Below are 19,313 nucleotides of genomic sequence, written 5' to 3'. Positions count from 1 at the left end.
ATCAACATGTACCATGGTGAGGGAGGGATTCAGGAGACTGTCCCACACTCTGGAGCTACAGGTAGTTAGTAGTTGCTGAGGGAAGGTGAGTGATATTTCTTAGAGGGGTAGCTACTGGTAAGCCAGCCTTGTTTAGTAAATAACTTTGCCCCCATGTTCATGTAGGCAACCGTAATTAAAGGCATTAGGCCACCAAAGGGGGAAGAGGACATGTAAATTGGGAGTGGACTTGTTGGGAAGAAGAAAGGGCTATGGGGGTATAAGAGAGGGTAATGGGGGAAATATGATCAAAGTATATTATGTACTTAAATGTATTCTGTCCAAAATGACGCCTAGTTTATTGTTTATTGCTTATCTTCAAATCTCAAGTTTTATATTTCAAGAAATTAATGAATTGAGACGCATAGTAGGAATAAAATTGCAAAGGTTTTAATGGCAGTGTTAACAATTCTTTGGGACAACGTGGTGTCACTCCAACCTTTGACCCAGGAGATAGATCTTGAACAGTGAAGAGATTTATAAACAGCCGAAACAAAGGGAAGGAAGGACTCCTGGATTGAAGGCATGGAAGGGCAGGTCTTCTGAGGATGGTGTGGAGGGTACAGAGAAGCCAAGAGTGGAGGCTGACAAGGATCCCATTGCCATCTACAGGCCACGCTGAGGGGTTTGTTTGCAACGCCTTTCTTTTGAGAGCAACATGGTCTCATTTATATTTTGGAGAATCACCCTAAAGGCTGTGGTGAGAAGTAACTGAATGGAAGCAGAGAAATCACTAGGAAGGAACTAGGGAGATGTGATATGTGCCTGTGCTGAGGCTAGGCAGCATAGCAAACTCCACGTGGGAGAAGATACTGAAAGGGTTGTGAAATGGAGCTTGGATATTCCCATTCATCTTATTCTTGTGGGTCAAATCACATAAGCAGCTTTCCGTGCAACCTTGCTGCTTTTTGCCCTCTGTTAAGTTAAGTTCACATTGAGCAGGAGTGTGAACTGTGAAATTTAAAAGCGGATCATAAAACCAAAAATGTATTCTATATAGAAGTGTATCTTTTGCAGGCTTCCAACTTTAGTGGCCGCTTTAGAAAATATATACTTGTGAAAAATAACTACTTCTAGTAGCCTAAACTCTGATCTTTTGACTTTTATCCACCTGGCTAAGTAGGAGATTGCCACACTCTAAGACTATCTTTATCTATCTATCTATCTATCTATCTATCTATCTATCTATCTATCTATCTTTTTTCCTTCCCTCCCTCTTTCCACATGCTTTATGAGAACCTCTTCCAAAATATATTCCATGTGGATATGTAAACTGTTCCAAGTGGAATATGTAATAGCTTTAGAACAAGAGAAGCATCACTAGAAAGGACTTCTCCACCAGGGGTATCTCTAGCCTAGAGCCTAAAGGAGAAAAGGGATTTCATACCAATGTGAAAGGATGGGCCCATATCTGAATAAATTGCCATGATTTTAGGAGGGACAGGAAATTTAAATCATTTAAAATAATCAATTCTGACACAAATATACTCTGCTACCTGCCAGAACTCAGTCTATGATGTAAACCCACTATAAAAAGGCCAGGTCCATAGGGGAGTTTCAAATCATTGCCATCTACAGGTCAAACCTGCTCAATGTCCTCCTTGCCACTTTCTTAAACTCATAGGTTTGGAAAAGAAATTGTTTATATTACTAAAGGATAGAAGGGCTGGAGAGACAGCACAGCAGTTAAAAATGCGTGTTCATCTTCTAGAGGACCTGGGTTCTATTCCCAGCTCCCATGCTGGACAGCTCACAATATCCTGTAACTCTAGTACTAGGAAATCTGGCCTCTCCTTCTGGCCTTTGTGAGTAGTGGACACATGTGTTGTGTGTGTGTGTGTGTGTGTGTGTGTGTGTGTGTGTGTGTGTGTGTTTCTACATAAAGATGTATACATATGTAGACAGACAGACAAATATGTACAATATATGTAAAAACGCACACACATAAATGGAATAAATCTTTGAAAAAGAGAATATAGAATGCTGTCAGAGACAAAAGTGAAGATATTTATTTAAAATAGCAACTATGCCTGTTCAAGGTCTGTCCTGGAGCATGTGTGGCATGACACTGTCAGCTGGGACAGCTTCCCAGAGGGAATGAAGTGCAGATGTAAATACTACCTGGGTGCTCATCCCTTTTCTGTAGAAGACACAGTCAGTGTGGCATTCAAACAGAAAGTCCATCAAGGAAACAGCAGTGGGACTGCAGGCAGATATGCACTTACTCAGGGCTCTGGGTCTATCCAGGTGTGTGCAGGAACAAGTAGGCAATGATTTTGGGAGAGGCACTTTGTGAGTACTTGGCTTCTTCTCCCTACTACTTTGTGTCTGTGCAGCATACACTATGGGATTGTCATACATACTCTGTCTTTGTGAACAGAGTGTCTTAACAGGCTCTACATATGCCTTAGGAAGCAAACAAAACAAGGCAACAGGCTGGATGTAACAGCAAATAGAGTCATCATGTTCTTAAACTGCCACAAAACATCTCAGTACTAATACTGTGTATTTTATTTTGCTGTATTTGGAAGAATGTGGAAAGGGGTAAATTGTGTAAATTTGCTTCCTTCAAACAATTAACATCTTTATGCTTTTGAAATAATTTTCAGCAGATAAAATGATTCTGCCAAAGGCCTGGTAAAAGCTCTCCATTGTTCCATGTCTGCACAAATTGCTTTGCATCTCTGATGATTTTATGTACATTTAATCACTAAAGATTAATTATGTGGCATACGGAAAGCGGTGAAACATTGCAAGAGAACTTCAGTTTAAGAGCACATGCAGCCAACTTGTGGTTTTTTAGAACAATTTTAATTAAAAGTACTAGAAGAATCATCAGGCTGAAAATATTAGGAGCTCTGGGATGGATGGGCTTAGCATAGCTAATTAATTGTATATTTAATCAAAGCAGCCTTTGGCGGTAATTAATAATCTATTTTCCTCTGGTAGTAAATATTGTAGTTCTGTGAAACAGAATTTATAATTTGTGGGATGCCGTATGCACAGAAGAGCGAGACAGAACCTAGCATCCCACACCGGCTTTCTGGGCAAGACTGGCTCTGTTTGTTTAGAGAGGGTAGGATCTCTATCTCTTTCACTTGATTTAAATGTCATCTCACAGTGGCAGCTTATAAGCAGCTATCCCAGAATGACTCGGACATTTCAAAGGTATAAGAACAATCCAGAGTGGCAGATATAATGCTAAGTGAATGCTGATCTTTGTGTGTGTGTGTGTGTGTGGCGAGGGTGGGGGCAGGAATCTCATACTTTAAAGAGCATTAAGCAGCCCTATCTAGAAAACATTGCTGGGATGGTGAGACTTGGCATTAAACGAGTCTTTTCCTCACTTCCCCTTGAAAGGTCAGGGTGAGGCTCAGAGATTTCCACTATCTGCAACTTGAAATCACAGGGTGAAAACTGTTCTCTTCCTTGAAGCAACATAGCTATTGCTTAGAGGGGGTAAACTTGCATTATTCTCATACATACATATACGTACACACACATACTTTCATGTGCATACCCCTCTACTTTTCAAGAATTCATGCATGGCATAGTATTTAGTACATGTTTGCTCTTCTGACCCTTTCATTAACATTTGTGAGAGATACTGTAAATTGGGAGGTAGTTGCATGCTTCACACGATCTAAGGCTTCCTTTTCTGCACTGTCCAGAAAGCAAGATTTAAATTCTAAGAACTCTGCATAGAAAAGAGACAGTCTAAGAAATAAATGACTCTTAGGTTGTAGGCATCCCTTCCTTGTACAGGTGTTTCATGATGTGAGCCTGAACTAGCACTCTATCTTTAGTATTTTTTAAGATGGTTATGTACGGTATTGGACTTACAGGTTGTTGAATAAATAAAGCTTTAACCTAAAAAAAAAATCATTTCAGATAATAGAGAACATATTACTTTGTATGCATCTGATACAATTGCTTAATACGCTAATCAATTCATAGCATAAGTTCCATCTTTTCTGGGGTTATGTGGTCTTCATATGAATATGTATGAAAGCAACAGATATGAATCGGGTCATTAAAATTATATCAAGTGAAAATATTTTATTCATCCTATGCTGGTGGGCATAATGAAGGCCCAGGAACCAAAGAACAGAACAAAACATAGAAAGGAAATTTTGCTGGGTTCTCAAAGGCCACCATTAATATCACATGACCAAACATAACTCTTATGAAATACATGATGATGTGTTTAGTGCTTAGCATGTCTAAATCAGAGCATGCAATTTCCAGAGAGAACAAAAAGCATTAGTGGTAATTAGAAACACAAGATAGCCTTTTCTCTTTTAATTTTTTCTCCTGAGTGTGTGTGTGTGTGTGTGTGTGTGTGTGTGTGTGTGTGTGTGTGTGTGTGTGTAAAACTTAGAGCGGTAAAGTGGCAAGTATGGTAGTGTGGTGATACTATATAGGGACATGTTAAAGAGCCTGATGGTACCCATGCTTTCTCTGAAGCATAGCATGTCACTTTGAGTGCAGAATGCTACTCTGCCCTGTTCTTTTCAAACTCTGAGACTATTCCTCTAATAACTCAGGCTGGAGTCTGAAGTCTACTCTGATACTGAGAAGATGGGTTGGGAGAGGTATGACCCCACCACTATGCATGTGGTAAGAAGATCTTGAAATACGTGTGGCGATTTGTGTGGTAGGAGTTCAGAATCCTGGTGGTGGGACAATCTTGAAGAGAGGAGAGTCTGCACACTGGTGAACTCATGAGATAGTGTTCCTGTAAGGGGGCAGGGTAATAGAAAATACATCTAATTTTTAAATGTTCTGAATTCCAACCGTCTCTCATAAAATAATAATATGGAAGTCACATATAAAGAATAAACGGTATTTAAGCTAAAGCTTTGTAAACTATATAAGCTATTCTTCAACTTTGTTATCAACATGAATTCTAAAGGATTCTATTCAGTGGTTATCATTGTATCTGTGAACTACAACTTTGGGAAATTTACACATGTAGAGAATGTTTGCTGGCTTTTGTTTTTTCACTGTACAAGTCTAAAGGATAAACATCACACTAAGAGGAACATTGAATTACTTGTCTGAGGACTTGTCTTCAGTTTTGCCCTACAGTTTGCTCTAGAGTTAAATTTGGATTTCTCATTCTGGAGCCCACAATCTACAGTGTGAGAAATTTACGTGAAGTCATTACTAATGAGGGGAATTAGTGCTTCATACTTACAATCTATCCTGCAATTTGTAAATTAATTAGCTCACCAGCGTTTATCTCCCTGCCCACAGGAGATTTAAGTATTATCCACATCTTCAATGAGAGATAAATATTGGTTTAATTGATTTTTACCAAGGTCACACCACAAGTAGTAGAGCTGGGATTAAAAGTCCTGACTGCCTCCCAGCCCTCTCCTTATACCACCAGGAAATATTTCTCCATTGTCCTCCATCTAGTACCTACATTAGTTAGTTAATCACTGTATAATATATACAAAATGATTGTTAACTTAAAATTTGGGTGTTATATTCTGAGGGGAAAACCACTTATCATCCAAATCAATGATAGCAAATAGAAACTCTTACTGATTTTCAAGCCTTTTAAGTATGTCTGAGTCTGTTAGAAGCCAGAGCACAGAACAATAGGTCCCTGTTTGGAAGCCTTAAGGATGCTGAGAACTATGGAGAATTGATGACACCATTAAAATTTTACCAGTGACCTAGATTTATCAAATAACAAGCTAAGATTTCTATGTTAAGGAGGAAAATTAGAACTCTCAGAAAAATACCCCAAATGGATGAAGTCTTTACTTTCCAGATAAAATGATAAATTTACTTTAGAGAGTGGTGGGTTCCTCTCAGTGCCTAGGCCAAACACTGAGCACATTGCTGAGGTTCCAGATAGGGAGGTAAGTTCATCTACTGCTTCACCACCCTGGCGACAGTTCTTCCCCACTGTGGACGAGATTTCCTGCATGACTGAGCTGTTAACTGAAGAGCACAGTGTTCTAAGGCATTTCTCAGCTGGGGCACTAGAGGTGTTTTGTGGTAGGTAGTCCTTTTTCTTCCTTTGAGGGACAATGCTGTGTATTATGGCCACATAGTAGCATCTCTAACCTCCACTCACTAGATTCTAGGAGCAGATGACCTCTCCCACATGATTTGTGGTTTATGACCACATGATTCCAGACATGATGGAATAGCCCTTCAAGGTGAGACTGTGCTCAGTTCAGAATCACTACATAAAGCCTCCTCTTAATCATGTTTTCTAGATTTAAGAAAGGATGCATCACATTCCTGTTTTCTAAAAGGCTGTTGAAGTCAGTTACTATGTTTACTCAATGAGCTCTGCTTTCTAACTCCCATTTGAGAACACCCTCATCTCTTGTTTGTGGGACATTGCCTAACCTTGTTAAAAGGGTTAAGCTCAATGAGGAAGTACTGATGAGAACATGACACAGACTGAGCCTTGTTCTGTTTCCACAGTTTTAATTACTAAGCAAAAAGGCTTTGGATAATCCAGATGTCAATAGATGAGTCTTAAGAGTTAAATATGTAAATATATGGTCAAATACGCAAATATGTATTTTGCATAATACCTAATTTTTGAAATTCTATTTGTAAATTATATTTCTAGAGTCTACAATATTAAATATATTAAAATACAAAGCTGAAGTTCCCTGGTAGTTCAAGTCCTAGACTATTGAGAGTTGGTTACAAAAGGATAGAAGGCAAATGATGTTATTAAAACTGTTATAACTTAAAATATAATTAGACACTGAGACTGTTCTCTTGTACAGCATTATGCTCCAGTCAGAATACCTAAAATATTAATTAAAATGGAAAGTTAGAAAATAATTTTCTTGAGCCCAAGATTAGCCCCCCCCTTCAATGTTCATTCATGAATTATCTGCTCCGTGCCAGCTATTACTTTATACATGAAGGAAGTATCAGGGCATCAGACTAAATCCCTGACCTTATGGCATTCACAACTGAGAAAACCAGTGAAGGGAATGCATATTCAATTACTTTTCATTTCTTGGGAAGACAGTTATGTGTCAAATGCTGTGAAAAAGGGTGATCATGAGAAGAAGGCTTGAGAAGGAAGGGGGTCACCATTTTTCTCTTGGTACACAGTAAGTAAAGATTCATTAAGTAAATTATAGCAGGAATCTTAAATGGTCTTATTAATAAGATCAAACCCAAGGCCAGTTATTTGGGTGAATGCTGGAAGATCAGAGACACAGAACAAGCCACAGTTTCCTCACCTCGCCAGTTACTCAGCTGGTCTTGTTTCCTCAGACTGCAAGCTTCTGTGTCCTCATCCCAATGACTCTCAGCTGAACTGCTGCTCCAAAGCCTGAATGCTTATCCAGCCAAATGCTTAACGACCTCTGGTGCCTGGTTTTTATGCCTTATATATCTTTCTACTTTCTGCCGTCACTCCCTGGGATTAAAGGCTAGATTTCTGGGATTAAAGGTGTGTGTCTCCATGCTGGCTATATCCTTGAACACACAGAGATCTACCTAGCTCTGCCTCCCAAGTGCTGGGATTAAAGGCGTGCACCACCACCACCCCGCTTCTGCTATGGCTTGCTCTGACCCATTTTCTAGCCACCATTTCTGGCTCTGTTCTAGTGGCTGTCTGTTCTCTGACCCCAGATGAATTTATTAGGGTGCAAAATACTGTGGGGAACACAATACCACCACAGTAAATGTAAGCAATGCTTTAATTAGAAGAAAATGGAATGTTCCTATGTCCATCTGGACAAGCCAAGTAGTGAACCACAAACCATTACAAAGGTTCAGAGTAGGAACATTTCTTATGGGTTTGTGGATAGCCAGGACAGGGCCTAGAGACCACGTGAGTGTTGAGAGATAGGCAGGGAATGCACTCAGCATGGCAACTACATGCTTGCTAGGCAGGTTTGTGAATTCACAATGAGCTCACAAAGCTTCAATCTGACCTCACAGTGACCAAGCACCCACTAATTAGCTTTGTGAACTCATTGTGACCACTTTCCCACTAAAGGGCCTTATGACCTCATAGTGACCATGAAATTGGAATTTTACTCCTGGCTGCTTTTCCAAGAAGCACATTTTTTCAGTAGAGCTTTCCCCTATGTTTTTTACTCTGACTTATTTTTGTATTTTCATTCCGGTTTGTTCAAACTGTCTTATGTCTTCTCTGTTATCCCTGCCCAGCTGTTACCTTTATGTCAATTTCTATTTCCCTTGCAATACTGACAAAACAACCCCCAAGGAGCCCTTAACTGTCTCTAGAATGTTCTTTTTTTATACCATTCTTGCACTAACTAGGCGTTATTAAAAGTTAAAACTAGGTTAGTCAAAAAAAAATTAGACTAGGATTATTAAAAATTAAGTATTTTGTATTACTCTGTGAATATCTATATGCCATGGGACTTGGAAACAGTTGGCTTGACCATAAACCCAACACTAAGCATAGTATGTCTCAAATTTTTTTAATACAAACTGTCTTAGTTATTTTTCTATTGCTGTGATTAAACACTTTCTTGGTCATGATGTTTTATCTGGCTTACAGTTTTAGAGGGCTTGAGTCTATAATAGTAGAATGAAGGAACAGGGGAAAGCTCACATCTTAATTCACAACCACAAGGCAGAGAGAGATCACTGGGAACCAATAACTCTTTTGAAATCTCAAAGTTGGCCTCTAGTGACACTCCTCCTTCAACAAGGCCAAAGTTCCTAATCTTTCAAAGCATTCCCACCAGTTAGGGACCAAGTATTTGTAGCTAGAGTTTTCCTGGTTCTGTTCAGCTCCTGTGGCCCTGTGGCTGGCCACTTGAACTCAAGTAAAAACACAGATGCTTATATTATTTAAACTGTTCGGCCTAATGGCTCAGGCTTCTTGCTATCTAGTTCTTATATCTTAAATTCACCCATTTCTATTAATCTATACATTGCCTCGTGGCTTGTGGCTTACTGGTACTTTTATAGCTCGCTTTCTCTCTGGCAACTCCTGACTCAGCCTTCCTGTTCCCAGAATTCTCTTCTCTGCTTGTCCCACCTACACTTCTTGCCTGGCTACTGGCCAATCAGCATTTTATTTATCAACCAATCAGAGCAACACATTCACCGCATACAGAGCATATCCACAGCAAGTATTTAATAATATGAGCCTACAGGGGCCATTTTCATTTAAACCATCACACCAATATATTTTTTTTCTTTAAATGATGCATTTATTTTATGTGTATGAGTGTTTGCTTTCATGTATGGTGTGCATCATATGTACATAAGTGCCTTAAGAATCCAGGAGATAGAATCAGAACCCCCATAAGTGGAGTTAACAGAAGGTTTGGATCTGCCATATGGGTACTGGGAACCTAACCCGGGTCCTCTGCAAGAGGTGTTCATAACCACAGAATGTGGAATCTCCATCCCCCTAAGGAAGTGTTTCAAAAATTGTACTTAACAAAATTGAGTACATATTTCTTTCCTTTTACACTGTAAAAAAAAGAGGGGGGCTTGGAAGCAATTCTGTTTACTCTTGTCTCTATATTTGAATCTCTTTTTGTAGTGTCTGTGCCAAGTGGTCATCAAGACTGTAGTTGAAAATGGCCAGTAACAAGAATCTAAAATAAAATTTTTTTTAAAAATAGTACAATATTATTTCATAGGTGTATGGTATTCATTATTTTGCTCTATGTAAATCTGGAAACAACTGATTTTTTTTTTTTTTTTTTTACTTAATATTGACAAAGCTACCGTTACTTTTTAGTTTTCTCTTCCAAATACAATTTTTCTTTATATCTATATACATATATATGTATATGTGTGCAAGTGTGTTTATATGTGTGTGTGCACAAATATGTGTGCATGTGTAAATGTATATTTGTATGTGTGAAGAACAGAGATCAATGCCAAATATCTTCTTCAATCACTTTCCACTGTTTTCAGGGCAGGGTCTCTCACTGTACCTGAAGCTCATTGATATAACAGCACTGCTCAGTGAGCTCCAGGGGTCTTTGTCTGCACAGCATTGCCATTACAGATGCTTATCAACATACTTCCTGGAGTTCTGCCTGGACTGCGGGGATCCAAATTTGCATCTCCATGCTCATTTCACTGAGTCTTTCTCCAGCTCCCTCTCTTAGCTTTAAATTGTTAAAGCGTTTCATCCTAAAATTTAGTAGTGTATCTATTTTTTGCTTATATATATATATTTATTTATTTATTTTTAATTTCTTTTCTTTTCTTTTTATTAAGAGATTTTTCTATTCATTTTACATATTAACCATGGATTCCCCTGTCCTCCCTCTTCCCACCCCCAGCCTTCTCTCCCCAACCCACCCCCCATTCCCACCTCCTCCAAGGCAAGGTCTCCCCTGGGGAGTCAGCAGAGCCTGGTACATTCAGTTGAGACACGTCCAATCCCCTCTTCCCTGCACCAAGGCTGAGCAAAGTGTCTCAGCATAGGCACTAGGTTCCAAAAAGTTGGCTCATGCACTAAGGACAGGTCCTGGTCTCACTGCTTGGGGGCCCCCCTAAATAGTTCAAGCTAAATAACTATCTTACTTATCCAAAGGGCCTGGTCCAGTTCCATGGGGGTTCCTCAGCTATTGGATCAAAGTTCATGTATTTCCACTAGTTTGGCTAGTTGTCTCTATACTTTTTCCAATCATGGTCTCAACTTCAAGCTCTACTATAAAGCTACAGTAATAAAAACAGCTTGCTATTGGCATAAAAACCAATATGTAGACCAATGGAACCAAACTGAAGACCCTGACGTTAATCTGCATATGTATGAACACCTAATTTTTTACAAGAAGCCAAAATTGTACAATTGAAAAAAGAAAGCATCTTCAACATATGGTGCTGGCATAACTGGATGTCAACATGTAGAAGATTGCAAATAGATACATATCTGTCACCATGCACAAAACTTAAGTCCAAGTCGATCAAAGATCTCAACATAAATCCAGTTACTCTGAACCTGATAGAAAAAGTAGGAAAGAATCTTGAACGCATTGGCACCAGAGATCACTTCCTAAATATAACACCAGTAGCACAGACACTGAGAGAAACAATTAATAAATGGGACCTCTTGAAACTGAGAAGCTCTTGCAGGGCAAAGGACACGGTCAGTTAGTAGCACATTTTTAGGTATATTTTTGACTAAATTTTGTTGTTGAACTTGAATCATAGCAAAGACAGGCACTGGCATGGGTAATCTGCCTTGCCTCAAGTTCCAGTTCAAGACTAGTATAATCCGTAACTTCCCACCCAAAAAATGGTTTCTGGCTTCTCGATATTATACAGACCGACTTGTCCTTTACTTAAAATAGTTTGGTCCAATTATAATGGTTTTATAAACTTATAAGCACTGATTCAGTTCTGTCCGCATTGAGGAGATTTTTTAATTTCCCCTTTCCATATATTTTTATAGTGTAAATAAAATGAGGTGGGGAAGGTCTAGACTTAAATGTTCTTTGTAGCCACACAGGTCATAGTAAAAATAGTAACACTTTCTATGAATCATGGCATGCTGGGAATTTCCTGAGCTGTCACTTCCATACCAGATTTAATCCACAGGGACAGTCAGCCTCTAAACTAAGGTCCTGTCATTTCCGGATGAGTAGGGCACACAGTCTTGTGCCAAGACATGACAATGCAGACAGATCTCTCACCATATCTGTTATGAACAGTTTGGCCTTCATAATCCTCAATCAGTCAGGGTTATATTATATGAGACAGAATATAGAAAACAATTCTAGTCAACATTTATGTAGCACACAGTATAAAGTGTTTATGGTCATTGCAAGCATTCATTTCTTGCAGTGGCACGAGGTTCTCTCTATTGTGCTTTGGAGTAGGTGAGAAATAGGGGTAAATAATCTTAAATGTTATGTCTCAGATAGTTTGTTCATGAATGGCAGGATTTGACCCCAAGTTCTTGACTACTGTACTAAAATAAGAAATGGCATTATCGTTAGTAATATCAAGTTTAGTCAGTTCTTCTAGAAACAAACTGCTTCAATGCGGTGATTCTGAGGAGAGAGGATTCAGATTTGAGAACTCTCCCAGATTTACTCTTAATCCTAGGATTTATGAATGATTATTCCCAACTATCATTTTAATTTTCATGTGGCAGTAGGAAAAGAGGTATGGATCCTCCCAATTACACTGATCCGCATTCGCTCACATAAAATGAGCTAAACTTCACGGATATCTGAACAAAGGAGAGAGTAGGATTTTACAGATGAATGTTTCCTGTGTTTTAATCTTATAACTTATAAATTGTATGTTTTAAGATTGGGATACAGCTAAGAATGGGTATAAAAATTTTAGATAAGAACATAAATTCAAATATCAGAGAAGAAAGTTCTACCCATAGACATGTAATGTGTGTGCTACTGGACTCTGAGGTCAGCCATGGAGATCTATCTGATTGGCTGGTTTTTCTTTTAAGGAGCACATCAGTGCAAAGGCGAAATGCTTTAATGAGCTGCCCAGCTACCATTAGCAGATATAAAAATGGCTAGCAGGTACCATAATTTATGGGTCCTGACAAGAGCCATTAATTGACACGATGTTTCTACTATTTGAACTCATAGAGTCGATTTAGTCTGAGTTCTTGCAAGATCTGGGAGGATCATTAAAGGAGACTCGAGGCTAAGCACAGATAATAGGAGTGTTTTAATATTCCTGATGCTCTTAGAAAGGAGCAGCATGTCACACATCAATGCTACATGCTCTCTAAAGCTCCCCGCACAGGGGCGGGAGAAACCTCAGCCACTCACTCTTCCCTCCCATCGCTTTGAAAGAGGAAAAGAAATATTTAATATCCTGCTCTCCAAAAGTCCCGAGGTGCCAGAAGAATCCAAGAAAATCTCAGAAGAGACATATATAATTTTTTCTCGTCTTGATATTTTGTCTTTGAAGTCTTTGCAAGCTTACTGAAAAAATAATGGTATTTTTCCTTAAAAAGGAAATATCAAGATGAAGACGGGGGCATGAGAGATGGCTCAGTAGGGAAAATCATTTGCCACTTACTGCACGAGTATGATGACCTGAGAGTTCAACCACTGGAACCCATGTAAAGACAGAAGCAGAGAACTGACTCCACATTGTTGTTGGACCTCCCTAAGTTGTAGATGTAGCCATCTTGTTAAATAAGAAACACAGAGCCAATGCAGAGATGAAAGCCCAAGAGGTCAGAGTAATAGCTAAGAGCTAAAAACCTTACCCTTCCTGCTGCTCCTGTCTTTCCCTCAGCAAGAGATCTACTTCTTGTATGTCTGTCATTTTTTATAGACTTTCTGTTCTGTCTTCTCATTGGTTGTAAACCCAACCACATGACCTCCTTATCACTGACTGTCTGTACAGACCTCCAGGTCTTCTATGGTTGGTATTGAGATTAAAGGCGTGAGTCTCCATGTTGGCTATATCCTTGAACACACAGAGCTCTGTCTGTCATGTGATCTGGATTAAAGGTGTATGCCACCACTGCCTGGCTTCTGCTAGGGCTCCCTATTAGCTCTGACCCCCAGGCAACTTTATTTATTAGCATACAAATAAAATCACATTTCAGTACAAATAAAATATCACCATAATAAGAGCCATAACATGCTTGCATGTGTGTGTGTATGAGCGAGCGAGCGTGCATACACACACACACACACACACACACACAATTTAAAAAAAATGATAGAAATCAACAAGTTAGGTTGTGGACTATATTTACGACCAATCACATAACAAAGGAATAAAAATGAAAAGTATTAAGATCTTCTAAATGTCAGCCAAAATCAAGGCTACTTCTTGAGGCTGCATATATATCTCACGAGAATTTCTATTTCTTACTGATTCCTCAAAATGCACATCATTTTTAATGTTGATGTGAGTTTTCTCAAGGAGACATATTTTTTGTTTTTTGCTTTTTTTTTTCATTTGTACAAACAAAAAGCAACATATAAGTTAGGGAAATTATGAACCTACTAAGTAGAACTGATCTCGGATTCAGTTCCACTGGCCTCTCCTGCTCCCACATGTCCTTATGCACAGCCTCACCTGTCAGAGGTCAATGTACTTGGGCTTCACTGTTGTCAGGCTTCACAAGTACCAGGTGTCTCCTCAGCCTATTAACAGGTTTATTACTTCTTTATAGCTGGAACTTCAAAACTCAGAAGAGATGCAAAGATAACCATGAAACATAGCATTTCTGCTAAGATGGTGGACCATAGGTCATGTCTGAGCAAGCAAGGGAAGGAGAAATAACAGGGCTGCTGTACCAGGGGTCAATCTGCTTCCTCTGACTCCCTAACCTACTGAATGAGCAGAATTTTTCCTATGTTCCAACAAACATCTCCCATGAATGGACCTGGGTACTTGCCAATGCTACCACCAGTGATGCAGCGACAGGGCCATGGCTGCCATACACACTTTTCTGATGACCCTTAAATGTCTCTGCCAGTAAATTGTCCATGGAAATGGCACAACTGGTGAACCCTGAAGATGCCTCATTGACCACCATAAATCAGTGTTGATTGTCTTGGACAGTGAACCCCATGTGGAAAGAACTAACTAGAACAGAGAAAACACAAGAGATTGAGTATAGAAGTGACCAGAGATCCTGAACATGAGACTGCCAGGCAGAGAAAATGACTCCCCATCCCCTGCCACTCTGGTGACTGACTGCAAGGGAGCATTGTGTTATGGAGCCCAGAACCAGCACACAAAGGTACTTCAGTGGGAAGGCTTTCATATCCGGTCAGAGGCAAATCACAGGAAGTACTGCTGTGGGACATTTCAGCCCTAATTCACCAGGGGTGGGGTTGTAACTTACTAGGGAGCAATAAGAGTAAACTCTGGAAGAAAGTTGTCTATGTTCACGAAAGTCTCTTTTGTCAGGAGGACACATGGACCCACATGTCTCAACTGCTGAGAAAAGCATCATTTCCCCAATTGTGAGACTGTTACAAATGACAGGACCAGGGGAGAGGGAAGCTGCCTCACCATAATGAGGGGAAAAAATTGTGTTAAGAACATAATGTCATCTATTTCATGTTATTGCCTCTTGAAATTTTATAGAATGTTTTAGTTTTCCCCCCAAATTTTTAGTACTATTTACAATATCATATGATAATTGTTAAGCCACTATATTTCAACTTCTACCTCTCCTGAGAAGACTTTTGTGACTTTCCATTGTGTGCTTTTCTACACCTAAAAACAAGCTTCCCATCATACCTTTACCACCTTTCATACCTCCAATCCACATACAGCATTTTAAATTCATATTTCAAATTCTTTCTCCTCATTTCTGTATTCCTTCCTTGTTTCACTATTTAAATGTACATATTACTTACTCCACTAAAAGTATCTACCCTTTCTCTAACCAGAATCCCAATACTGAGATCTCTGAACCCTAAATGGACACACAAGAAGCAGACAGTGTCTCTAACAGCAAAGCCGATCCTAGACTGCTGATAAATTAGAGAAGAGTATTATTGTCATCTCCATCCACCCAAACTAGCACCAGGAAATGTAGTTCCTAGCAAATCATCCTGTAAGGGAACTCACAAAAAGGATAAAGCCGAAGAGTAGACAAAAGGAGAAAAGTTAAAAAAGGACACACATACATCTCAATAAATCTGCAAACACAACTAAGAAACACAATCAATGTAAGACTTAACCACAATACATTCCAACCTCTCAAACCTTGAGTAATGGAAAACTAAATCACTGAAAAGGAATTCAGAGTTCAACTTAAAAAAAGAAAAAGAAAAAGAAATGATTGATAACTCAAATAGGCAGATTAATGAACTGAGACCATCAACTGCGGCAACACAATTACCAAATGAATAAAATGGCAAGTATGAGAAAAAAATTGTAAAAACAGTAAAGAAAAATTTAACAAGCAAATAGAAACATTGAAAGAGTACCTAACATAAATTATGGAGATGTCACAAATAATAAACCAAAGTGGGGGGAGGGGAACACAGCAGAAAGGCATCACCAACAGACAAAACCAAGCAGAAGAACAAACTTCAGGGATGAAGGAAAAAAAACTGATATAACAATAAATTCCAGACATATATAAAGAAAAGAAATTGAACATGACCAATACTTCCAAGAATTCTGGGATACAGTTGGGACACCAAACCTCAGACTCCATGGTATAGAAGAAGAGACATCTAATTTAATGAAACTATAGTAGCTAATTGCTCAGAACCCAGAGAAGTAAATTGAGAAGCACACGTTATTTAGAACCCCAAATAGACATGATCAGAGAAGAATTTCCCCACAACATATCATAGTCAAGATGTCAAAGATACAAAGCAAAGAAATAAAGTTAAAGTCTGTAAGGTATAACTCACACACAACAGCAGAATAGCATCATATTTTTCATCAATAACCGTAAAAGCAGGAAAGCATGTTATGATGCATTTTAAGCACCCAAAGTAAAAAAAAAAAAATCCAAAACTACCAAACCAAATTTCTAAACCTAGCAGAGCTATGCCTTAAAATTGAAGGAGAAATGGGGACATCTCCTGACAAAGACAAATGAAGCGATAGAAGGAAATCATTGCAGAAAATTCTTAAAGAAATACTATGCATGAAGGAAGAAGAATGAAAATTTCATTCATGAAAACATAGGAAGGAATACATTCCATTTAGGGAACAGATGAATGTTCATGACTCATTCATGAAAGCATAGCAAGGAATATATTCCATTAGAGGAATGGATGAATAGGAAAGAGCTAGGAAAGAACTGATGCTCTCTGACACATCAAATTAGAAAATCTCTAATACTGACAACAGATGATGAAGAGAAATACATAAAATCCAATTCAACTTAAACATCAACTAACAGAATCATTGGGAACAGCAAGTCTCTCTCAGTAATAACCTTATATGAAAATAGCTTGAGCTTACCAATAAATAAACTACCAAAAGAAGTGACCAGTTAAAAAATGAGATCCAACTGGAGAGAACACGCAAATAAATAACCTAATGATGCGCCTCAAGGCTTTAGAAAAACAATAAGATTAAGTAAGACTTACTAAGTGGCAAGAAAAAATAAATATTGGTAGAAGTTAGACCAAAACCAAAATGCACAAAATTAATCAAGGAATTGTTTTTTTCAAGAGATTAACATGATTAACAAACCTATAGCTAAACTGCTAAGAGAGAAGACTTAAAGTAAGAACTAGAGATGAAAAGGGAGTTGTTACAACAGATTCCAATCTAATCCAGAAAATCAACAGGGAATACTTTAAAAACTTAATTTCCCAAGCCCAGAAAGCCTAAATGAATTGGATAAATTTCTAAATTTACATGATGAAAGTTAAATACAGAAGCTATGAAGAACTGAAAGACCTTTAACAAAGAGACATTAAATTTAAAATCTCCCCTGCAAAGAATAGCCCAGGACTGGACAAATTCTACCAACTTTTAAAGAAAGATCTAAAACCAATACTGCCCAAACTGTTCCACAAAATAGGAAAGAAAGGGACACTACCAAACACATCCTCTAAGGCCAGTATTACCCTGATACCAAAATGAGATAGAGATATAACTAAAGAAATTATAAACCCATTTCCTCATTGAACATAAATGTAGAAAACATTTTCAAGTCAAGTCCAAGAACATATTAAGATCATACACCATGACTAAGTTTTTTCTCAACTTAATGATGTAACATATAAATCATTTTTAAAAAATATCTTGATAAAAGAAAGACCGGAAAAGGAAAAAAATGTTTCTGATTTCCCACTTTAGAATATGTAGGGGAGGCGAGAAATATAACTGCTCTTTTAGAGGGGCCAATTTGAGTTCAAAACACACATACTGGGCTGTCACGAGGCCTCTAATTCCAGCTCCAGAGGACACAGCACCCTCTGGGCTCTGCCAGCACATGTACTGATATGCATATATCCATACATTAAAAACATAGGCATATAATACTTTAAAGCAATCAATATAAATATTTAAAAAGAATATGCTTGAAGCTATGGCATCCATTTTTGACAATGAACAGAAGACTAAGAGAGAAAGAAGCTAACCTACAGTCCAGACATTGTAAACCCACAAACTCAAATAAATAACAATTACATCTTAATAAACACAATTTTGAGACAGTGTCTCATATCTCCCTGGCTGCCTTTGATCATAGGAGGTATAAGATGTCATTGAACTTTTGATCTTCATCCCTGCACCCCCTGAGTGCTGGGACCACAGGCATATGCCACTATATCCAGTTTATACAGTGTGAGTAGTAGAACCCAGGTCTTGGGCATGCTAGGTCAGTACTAACTAAGCTACATCCCTGGCCTGTTTGGAGAATGCTGTGAAACAAGGTTTCATTTAACCTAGGCTGATCTGAAACTCAGCGGCCTCCTTATTCAGCCTACCAAGAATGGGGGAATGGAAGTATGTGCCACTCTGCCCAGCTTTTTTGGAATGTTTTGATGTGGTTTTAATGAAGTACACATTACATATTTAATCCACATTGTGTGGCTATGGTATTACTTTCATCTAAATGATAAAAATAAAAATTTCTAGATCAACTATTGCTATATCATCATACTTTTTACATGTTATACTGATTGTGCACAAATGTTCAACTTTTGTAAAGCAATGCAATTAGTGCTAGATTTGTAAGTGGGCATGGGGTCTGGTTTCTGTGTGGAGAGGCTCTCTGGTTTTACTTGTAGAGATAGAGCATGCATGCACAAAAGATAAACAAAACTGCACATAGCTTCTCCCAGTTGCTAACTTGGCATTGCAAACAATGACTCTCATGAGAATACAAAGAACCGTCACTATTATTAATGATCATGGAAAATTCCACAGAAGCCTTGGACCTGAATTTGTTTTGAAGGAAGATTTAAGGGACCTATTTCCAAATAGAAAATAATTGGGGCCAGGAAAACATGGCTAGATCTGAGGCACGCTGGCAAGAAGGCTTGTGGCTACAATGTGAAGAGAACGGTTTGCCAGATTCATTTTCATGTTGAAGAATAGCACAAGGGAGGCTGCAATGCCAAAGGAGCAAATTGGTCTTGTGCGTGTAGACAAGATGGATTTGGGAATAGACATGTAAGTTATCTCATGCCTGAGAAAGGATCCTTTGGTAGCTCTGGGAAGGAAAATGTGACTGTTAGAGAGTCGCTGAATTAAGTGTCCAGAGATGGGTGGTTAGCGCTGGAAGAGAAAGGAAGAGATGACCAATGTCTGATGAGTGATATTGGTAGATGAGAGACCATGACACATAGCTAGAGGTAAAATTGAGGCCCTTGGGAAATTGTAAAGAGAAATGT

The 19,313-nt window shown here is 38.6% G+C and overlaps 1 protein-coding gene across 3 annotated transcripts in view; it reads right to left on the bottom strand.

Moving 5' to 3' along the window:
- Window positions 1–19,313, bottom strand: part of Pdzrn4 (PDZ domain containing ring finger 4) — a 365,789-nt gene that overhangs the window by 89,766 nt on the left and 256,710 nt on the right. The window lies entirely within an intron of this gene.

The sequence above is a fragment of the Onychomys torridus genome, chromosome 16, assembly GCF_903995425.1.
Source record: "Onychomys torridus chromosome 16, mOncTor1.1, whole genome shotgun sequence".
Lineage (NCBI taxonomy): Eukaryota > Metazoa > Chordata > Mammalia > Rodentia > Cricetidae > Onychomys > Onychomys torridus.
The sequence above is the reverse complement of the archived record's forward strand: the minus strand, read 5'-3'. Positions and strand labels throughout refer to the sequence as shown.